This window comes from Chrysochloris asiatica, unplaced genomic scaffold (genome assembly GCF_000296735.1).
Source record: "Chrysochloris asiatica unplaced genomic scaffold, ChrAsi1.0 scaffold00076, whole genome shotgun sequence".
Taxonomy (NCBI): domain Eukaryota; kingdom Metazoa; phylum Chordata; class Mammalia; order Afrosoricida; family Chrysochloridae; genus Chrysochloris; species Chrysochloris asiatica.
Genome location: NW_006408594.1, coordinates 2,124,585 through 2,133,215, shown reverse-complemented (window position 1 = coordinate 2,133,215; position 8,631 = coordinate 2,124,585).

The following is an 8,631-nucleotide window of genomic DNA, read 5'->3' as shown; positions in this document are numbered from 1 at the left end:
GTTTGAGGATAATTCTCAGGACCAGGTGGTGACCTGGCTGTGGAGGACAATGTGAGGTACCCACTGGAGCAGCTGACAACGAGGCTGACAGATCCCACTCACAGAGCAAGCATATGAGAGGAGTGGCTGGTTGGCTGGAAGAGGCATGTGCCACATATATACATACACACACATATACATAAACATGTGTGAACAGTGGACACATTTACGTGTGTGCATGGATGCACTTATACACATGCATACATATGGATGCACATATATGTGTGTATAAATACACAGACATGCGTGTACACGCACATGCTCATAGATATGTGCACACGTTCATGTACATGTGCACACCATATACTCATATCCAAGCATACACATGCACAAGGGCTGCCCAGGCTCAGGCAGATCACCGACGTCGCAAGGCAGTCACTCAACGCCTGTTTGTTTCCATCTCTGCACACAGTGGAACAGGAATGGTGAGTGAGAAGTGAGGAGGAGGTACCGCGTTTACTGAGCCTGTTGTTGGTGTGAGAGGTATGACTCATGTGGAATGTGGTTTAGTCCCAACTTCAGGATGTAACTAGTATCAGATCGCTTTTACAAATGAGAAAACAGAGACGCAAAGAAGCTGAACAAATGGCCACACAGGCAGGATTCAAACTTCGCTTTTTTATTACATTTTCCAGAGACGACCACATGATCTACTATTCCACATGCTCTTGTTATAATGTGGCTGATGCTCCGCCCAGGGAGAGATGTGGCTTGTGTCTCCTGTCCTTGAATCTGGGTAGACTTGAGTCTGCAGAAGGAATGCAATGTGGCTCCTGAGGCTAGGTTGTCAAAGGGGATGTGGCTTCTGCTTGGTTCTCTTGGGATTCTTCCCTCCAGAGCCCTGAGTCACCATGTTGTAAGGAAGCTCAAAGGAGCCCGCGCAGAGAGAACACATGGAGAGAGCCTGAGAAAACATCACAAGGAGACAGACATCAGCACCCACAACTCAGCCCTGTTCCAGACCCAGCCACTGACCACCACGCTACGAGTCGTTTTAAGCCGCTAAATTTGAAGTTGGATTGTTACACAGTGGAAACTGATCAGAACACAAGCCATAGCATTTTATTGATCTAGTGTTAAAACAATCCAGACTCCAACCCCATCTCACATCCCACCTGCCTCCTGAATCCTGGCCACCATCAACTCTTACCTGGGCAGCTGACACAGCTTTCTGACTCATCTCCCTACCTCTGCCTTTGACCCTGAAGTCTGTTCTCCACACAGCAGCCAGATCAATCCACTGAGCCAGACTCCTCGGTTCAAAAACACTCAGTCCTGGTAATGACCCCATGGCCTCTCTGACCTTGATTTCCCCCATTCTTCCTCATTCACTCTGCTCCAGCCCCTGTCTTTGCTGTTCCCCCAAACTCAATCAGCACCCCACTTCCTCAAAATTATTACCCATGCAATTCCCTCCACCCTTGGTTTCTTCCCCCTCAGGGGTCCGCCTGGCTTACTTTCTCACCCCTTCATCTGCCCTGACCATTCTTCCCAGAAAAGTAACCCCATCCCAGCCCCCCTCAACACTTCCCTCCCTCCCTGCCTGCTTTATTTTCCTACTGCTAATGATGCTGGTGTGATGCTGTAGAATCAGCACTGGACTGCTAACCACAAGGTTGCTGGTTCAAACCCACCAGCCACTCCTTAGAAACCCAATGAATCAGAACTGACTCAACAGCACTTCACAACAACAATTACGTTGTAAGAGTCCCTGGGTGGCACAAACAGTTAATGAGTTCTGCTGCTAACCAAAAGGTTGGAGGTTCAAGGCCACCCAGAGGTACCTCAGAAGAAAGACTTGACTACTTCCAAAAAATCCATTGAAAACCCCATGGAACACAGTTCTATTATGACTCAAAGTCAATGGTCATTATTTGTCTCCGTCTTCTGAGTGTCTGTCTTCTTCCATGAGGAGATGAGCGCTCCGTAACAGGGACTTTTTACTTTTTATCTCCAGTGCCTAGAACAGAGTCTGGCACATAGTGAAGGTGCCATTGTCTATTAAAGATTAGATGGATGGATGGGTGGATGGGTGGGTGGATGGATGGATGGGTGGATCGGTGGATGGATGGGTGGATGCATAAGTGGATGGGTGGATGCATAGTGGATGGGTGGATGGGTGGATGGATGGGTGGATGGGTGGATGGATGGATGGATGGATGGATGGATGGATGGATGGATGGATGGCTCCAGAACCTCTCTACCCAGCTGAGACCTCTAAGAGGTGAGAGGGTAAGAAGAGGGCATTGAGCCTGTTGGAACAGGTGTCTTTGCTGTCCGTTCAAGGTGCATCCTTCTACTTGAAATGAGAAACCGAGACCCAGGCTAACCAACCCTTCACATAATGAACAAATATTGAATAGAAGCTTCATAGCACCTAAACCTCCCGCGTTCAAATCCCACTTAAAGCCAAGTGGGCAAATTACTTAACCTCTCCATAGGGTCCCTGGATGGTGCAAAGGTAGGATATTTGAGTTTATCCAGAGGCACATCAGAAGGAAGACCTGGTGATCTAATTTCAAAAAAATCAGTCATTGAAACTGCTAAGCATCCCAGTTTCACTCTGATAGCCAAGGGATCACTGTGAGCTGGAATCAACTCAATGGGAACTGCTTTACCACAGGCTACAGTTGCCATGTAGCGCCCCTCCTTTGAATAGCCCTTTCCAAGGCCCTGTACCTATTACATGTTCAGAATCGATATATTTTCCTTAAAGAAAACCCCAGCACCAATTAATCATCCTGGCTCAGCCCCCCACCTGTAGGGTTGCTTTGAGAGTTTGGCAACTGCCTACCCATAGGACCGGCACCTAGTGAGTGCCCAGAGCTATGTTGGGGGCCCGCTGTAGGGTAAACACTGTGCTGTGGGTTCAGTCCAGAGCCAGACAGACCAAGCCCCTGCCTGTCCTCATGCAGTGTGTGCTCTGAGGATGGAAAACTGCCAGTAAGCACATGAGCGAGCAAGGACAGGCAGTGAGGAGGATGATAGTAAACACTGACATACTGGGGGGTAGAGGGTCATGGGTGGGAGGCAGTGCCGCTCAGAAGGTCAGGGAGACTTTGAGAAGATGATTCAAGAGAGCTGTGGGAAAATCTGAGGGTGACACATTTCCACTGGAGAGGTCTGCAGGTACAAGGACTCTGGTGGGAGCGAGCTTGCAACATTGGAAAAACAAAGCAAGAGCTACCAGGATGAGAGTGAGGAGGTTTAACAGCTAGAGATGCAGTCAGAGACCCCGGTACTGGGTCAATTTCCCACCCTCCCCACCTCTGCAGGGCTGGTGTTGGCAGGCCTACTCTGCCCCACCTCCCCTCCTGCCTTGTGACCTCAGTCCCACCCAGTCCCAGCCCCCAACACCCACTTCCCCTTCCAGTGGTGACCAGGAGGGCAGGGACCACAGGTCCTGCAGATACTGGACTCCACAACCCCTCGCTTTCCCTCCCCCAATCTTCCAGAAACCCTGGGGCTTCCCCAAATACGTCAGCCGTTCCCTCAGCCTGGAACATCTCTCCTCCCGCCTCCAGGGCCACAGCTCAGCTGTTCCTTCCTCCTAGAAGTCCCTAGCTTTAAGCAGAAACAGTCCTGCTCATTTCCGCATCCCTAGGATCTGGCCCAGGACTTGGCATCAACAAGAACCTGAAAGAAGGAACAAACAGGGAACTAATTCAGAGCCAATCAGTTCGATATCCACTGGCAGAAAACCAAATTGTTCCAGGCACAAGACCCAGAAATGACTTTAACACCAGACCCATTCACATTCACGTGCGAAGAGCCCAGACCCCACATTGCCTGGGGCCCTGGCTGGTCTGCCTTCTGAGCTACTAAACTGCACTGAGCCCCTTCTCCTCTCAAAGCAGCAGCTGGAAGGGGCTAACTGGGCTCAAGCATCACAGTGGCCAGCACCACAGTGGACCCTGGTCCTGAACTCTCCGAGCCTCTGCTTCTCCATCTGTGAAATGCTGAAGAGCCTCATGCCGAATCTTCATGATGGCTCCCTCAGAGAGCCCAGGCAAAGCTGTAACATAGCTAAGTCCCAGGGTCTCCAGCTGCATCTACAGATTGGCACACTGTTCACTCCTATGTGATCGAGGGCTATGGTGTCCAACACAGAGAGCGACCTAGGAACATGTGTGCACAGCACACATATGTTCACACATGTACATTACAAACCTGTGAAGGCTCCACAGACACATGTACACGCTGCCTGTTCCCACACACTGGGCCCTCCAAGAAGTCAAATGTGACTGTGAAAAGGCCAGGTCTGAGGCCACAGGCCACCCAGCAGGAAAGGCTTGGCTCTGGGACTCCTGGGTCCCCGTCCCTGAGGGCCTGGGTGAGCTGGACTCCTTTAATTAAAGTTTAGGGATCATAGGTCCAGTGTTCACTGCAAACAGGAAGTTGAGGTCCAGGATGGCCAAATGGCCCAAGGTCACACAGCAACAAGGAAGAGCCATGATGGGGCGAGAGCAGCAGGGGAACTGAGGGGCCATGCTGAACCCCCAGTTAGTGATGAGTTTCTGGGATCCCCCCCCCCCAGTTCTATTTTCTAAAATTGAATGCAGAGCATCTATACCTCCGGGGCCAAAACTGCTCTCAGGAACATCCTGCAGAAGCTGATATCTTTCTAGGTGTCTGACCAGTTTCCTTTCAGTCCAAAATCACAAAAGCCTTATAAAACCCTCTTCTCTGCAACCCTGTGAAATGACCCCATGTGATAGATAATACCACGGAGGCCCTAAGGGGCCACACTAGAAGCCCTGGCTCCCACCCCAACCCCAGAACCTTCCCTGCAGACCTGACTTCCCCTCACAGAGACCCATGTGCCAGAGCCCATCTCAGCAGCACACAATTTTCACCCCCACCCCAATTCTAATTCTTTTCTTTTTATAATTCTTTTACTCTAAAAGCAACAATTCAAAAAATGCAGAAAAAGTCAAAATAAGGAAGAAAAATCACCACCCACGGTCCCACCACCCAGAGACAATGATTGTTCAGGTTTGCTGTATTTCCTGCCATAGTTTTCTGTTTGGGGGCTTTTTAAAAAAAAAAAAAAAAAAAATGGCTGAGATCATACTGTATAATAAAAGGAAAAAATGTTTAAAAACAACCCACAGTAGTATCCTGCCTTTTGACTTGCCATTATATCACCAGCTTTTTTTCCTGATTATTTCCCTTTCTGTAACCTCGGGTCGTTGTTTTTTTATTTCTCCCCTTTTCACTGAACTTCATTTTTATTGGCTGTCTAATGTTTTATCAAGTGGAAGTTCCATAGTTTATTTAGCCATTTCCTTAGAGGTGAACATCTCAGTTATTTCCAGTTTTTTGATACTTCATTTTGACGAATACCTTTGTATGGAAGGCTTTCCATTTTTTTCCATATTTAGCGATCAGTCCTTTGGTTGACATGGAATTACTGGGTCATTGAGTCATATACATTTCTGGCACATTTGAACAAAGTGTGTTCTGAAGTCCAGAGCCTTGCCCATTCTACAGATGAGCAAAGAAAGGCCCTCTTGAATTACCCACTGTCACTTAGCTGATCATCAACCACCCATGCCTCTCACTCTCACACCTTCCTCTGCCTCCATCATTAGATTCCTCTTGACCATCGTTCATTCACTCATCTGTGTATTCATTCAACTCAATAGATACGGCGCATGTGTGGCATGCCAGGGTAATGGGAATGGTTAATAGGGTTGCTAGCAGATAGGTTGGAGGTTCAAGTCCACCCAGAGATGCCTAGGAAGACAGGCCTGCAGATCTACTTCCTGAAAATCAGCCCCTGAAAACCTGAGGGAGCACAGTTGTATTCTGTCACCCATGGGGTCATCATGAGCTGACTCAATGACAAATGTTTTTGTTTTGTTTTGTTTTTATCGTGTGCTAGGGGGACAGGGTCGCTATGGGTCGGAACCAACTTGACGGCACTTAACAACAACAACAACAAAGGGGAGGCCTGGGCCCTAGAGACAAAACCCCTGCCCTCAGAGAGTTGCCATCCTAAAGGCAAAGGAACATCAAACAGGAAAAACCTGTGCAAGTCTTCTTACCTACCTTCCTATTTGGTTATATGCAAATTAAGGAGCCCTGGTAGTGCAGTGATTAAGTACTTGGCTGCTAACCATGAGATCGAGGGTTCAAACCCACCAACTGCTCCTTGGGAGAAAGATGAAGCAATCTACATTTGTAAAGATTACAGCCTTGGAAACCCTGTGGGGCAGTTCTACTCTGTCCTATAGGGTGGCAAGGAGTCAGAATTGACTAGGGGAAGTGGTATATGCAAATTGGGTTTCATTTGCATATCAAAGCGTCAGCAGAGGGGAGAAGGCTTAAAGAAGGTGGCAGCTAGCAGCTCTGAGAGGCTAGCCAGCAGCCAAGCTTTCTTTGGCCTTCACACTGTTTTCTCAAATTTGCCTTTCTCTTGAAAATTGGAGGATTTCACAAGAGTTGGTTCCTGGCTTCTGTGCACTCGGCAGACACGCGACGCTGGGTCCTGGTGCCCGAGGCCACCAAGGCTGACTCAGCAGTGATGGTCCATCTGTCCAGAACCTGTCCTACCGGCACACATTCAGTCCATAGTGGAGGGATGCCGAAGCCAGGATAATAGTAGAATGAAGGTGAAGTGACAAGAAGGTCACAGAACTACAGATGACAGAGGCAGGATTTGAGTGAGACTGTCAGCTCAGTCCAAGCAGGTGGGCAGACAGCCTGCCAGACCTGGGCAATGGAGATCCGAGAAGCAATGTGAAAAAACAGACCCAAAGGCCGGAACTCAGCTGTCAGAGTGGGCATTTCCGGCCTCTCCCCATTCCTTTACCTACTCACCCCTTACTCCTGCTAGCAGCCCCACCATCTCCTCCAGGAAACACTCCCTTACCACAGCTGGCTCCTGAGCCCTGATCCGGCAGGTGGTAATGCACACAGGTCACCTGTTTGACACAGGTGTCTCTGTTCCTCCCCAGGACACCACTATCGCCTGTGACCCCCCAGAGCCCCCAGACCTCCTCATGAGCCAGTCACTAAAGGGTACCCACCTGTCCCAGCTAGGTCCCTGCACCTGACTCCCCAGGTGTTAACTATTTTGAATCTTCCCCCATCCAGGCACATAGTGGGTGTGAGCGGGTGAAACTGGGCTGGGAGTGCTTAAGGCCGCTGACTTCCTGCCGAGTACTCCATTCAGCCCCCACTCATGGCCCCCAGCAGGAAAGGAGACCTCAGTACTGCAGATGGTGAACCCCCAGCCCCCTGGGAGCCAGAGGGTGCAGAACAAGAGAGCTTTGAGGCAGCCCTATCTCCGGAGGGAAGTGGAAGAGATAACATAGCTTCTCACTTTCGCTGCCTGTCCCAGACCAGAGATAACTGGGCATAGGCAGGGTGCTGGAGCCTTGCTAGCAGTGGGGCCACCCACCTGCCCCCAGGTCTCCCACAATCCCACTATCGCAGACTCTGGGCAGAACCTGAGGAGCTACACGGAAGAGCGGCCTGAGACGGTGATGATAAACCAGGCCAGGACTGCTGGGGAGGGGACAATGACCCTTAGGCTGCAGCTGTCCCTGCCCCAAATCCTCAGGTCACCCACACCTCTCCCAAGGAGCCCACCTGGATTCCTGCCCTCTAGTTTTCCTGAGTTGCCTCTTCCTGGGGACCATTTGCAAATCCAAAGACCCTTCAAAACACCCTGGTCCAGCACTTTCATGGATGAATGAGGAAGCTGAGATCAGAGAGGTTGAGGGAGCTTGCCCAAACCACACAGCATATTGATAGCAGAGTGAAGACTTGAATGCACAGCCTCACATGATTGGTCAAATATGCAGTCCTGGAGCAGACTGTAGGAGCCGCTATGGAGTGAGCTGGGAGTGTTGGGGGTCAGGTCTAATTTCTAGAGAGTGGGGCCCAGAAAAGGAGGAAGGGGCTACGTGGTTTCTATCTGACTACAGCTAGCACTGTGCCACCTGGACCCAGTTCCTTCTCTCTGAGTCTCAGTTTCCCCATCTCTAAAATGGGGGACTGATGAAACCTGTTGTTTCAGCCTGGTTTTTCTCCCTGTTTGTGAAGATCTTATTTGCTGGGCTTCTGAGGTCAAGACTGGACTTCCTCAGCCCAGAGCCTAGCCTGACATGGAAGGGAATCAGTGGGTGGAGACGGGGACTCTGGTCCAGTGGAAATAGCTCTCAGGGTGGAGGTGACCAGCTAGGAACATGGAGTGGGACCTTCCTAATGACAAACAACTCTGCCACTCATTGGCTGTGTCCACTGTCACATATTTAAAAGCTTAGTGTTGCTTTGGGGTGCCAAGGAGTTTGCTCCAACTCACAGCAACTTCATGTGACAGAAGAGAGCCACCCACATCGGCTACCCAAAATGGGGGGCGGGGGGAGGGGGGAGGAGGCTACAAAGGCAAGAAATGACTGGCTTACAAGGTTTCAAGAGGGAACCTAGATCCAGAGGGCAGGTAGGAAGGTAGAATCTCCACTGAGTAGTATCCAATCTGTCTAGGTGGGGCTGATGAAAGGAAATGCAGATAGGTCTCTTGTGATACAATATTGAATAATTGTTTCAGGACTGATTGTGAGGGTTGGAAATGTAAAGGTA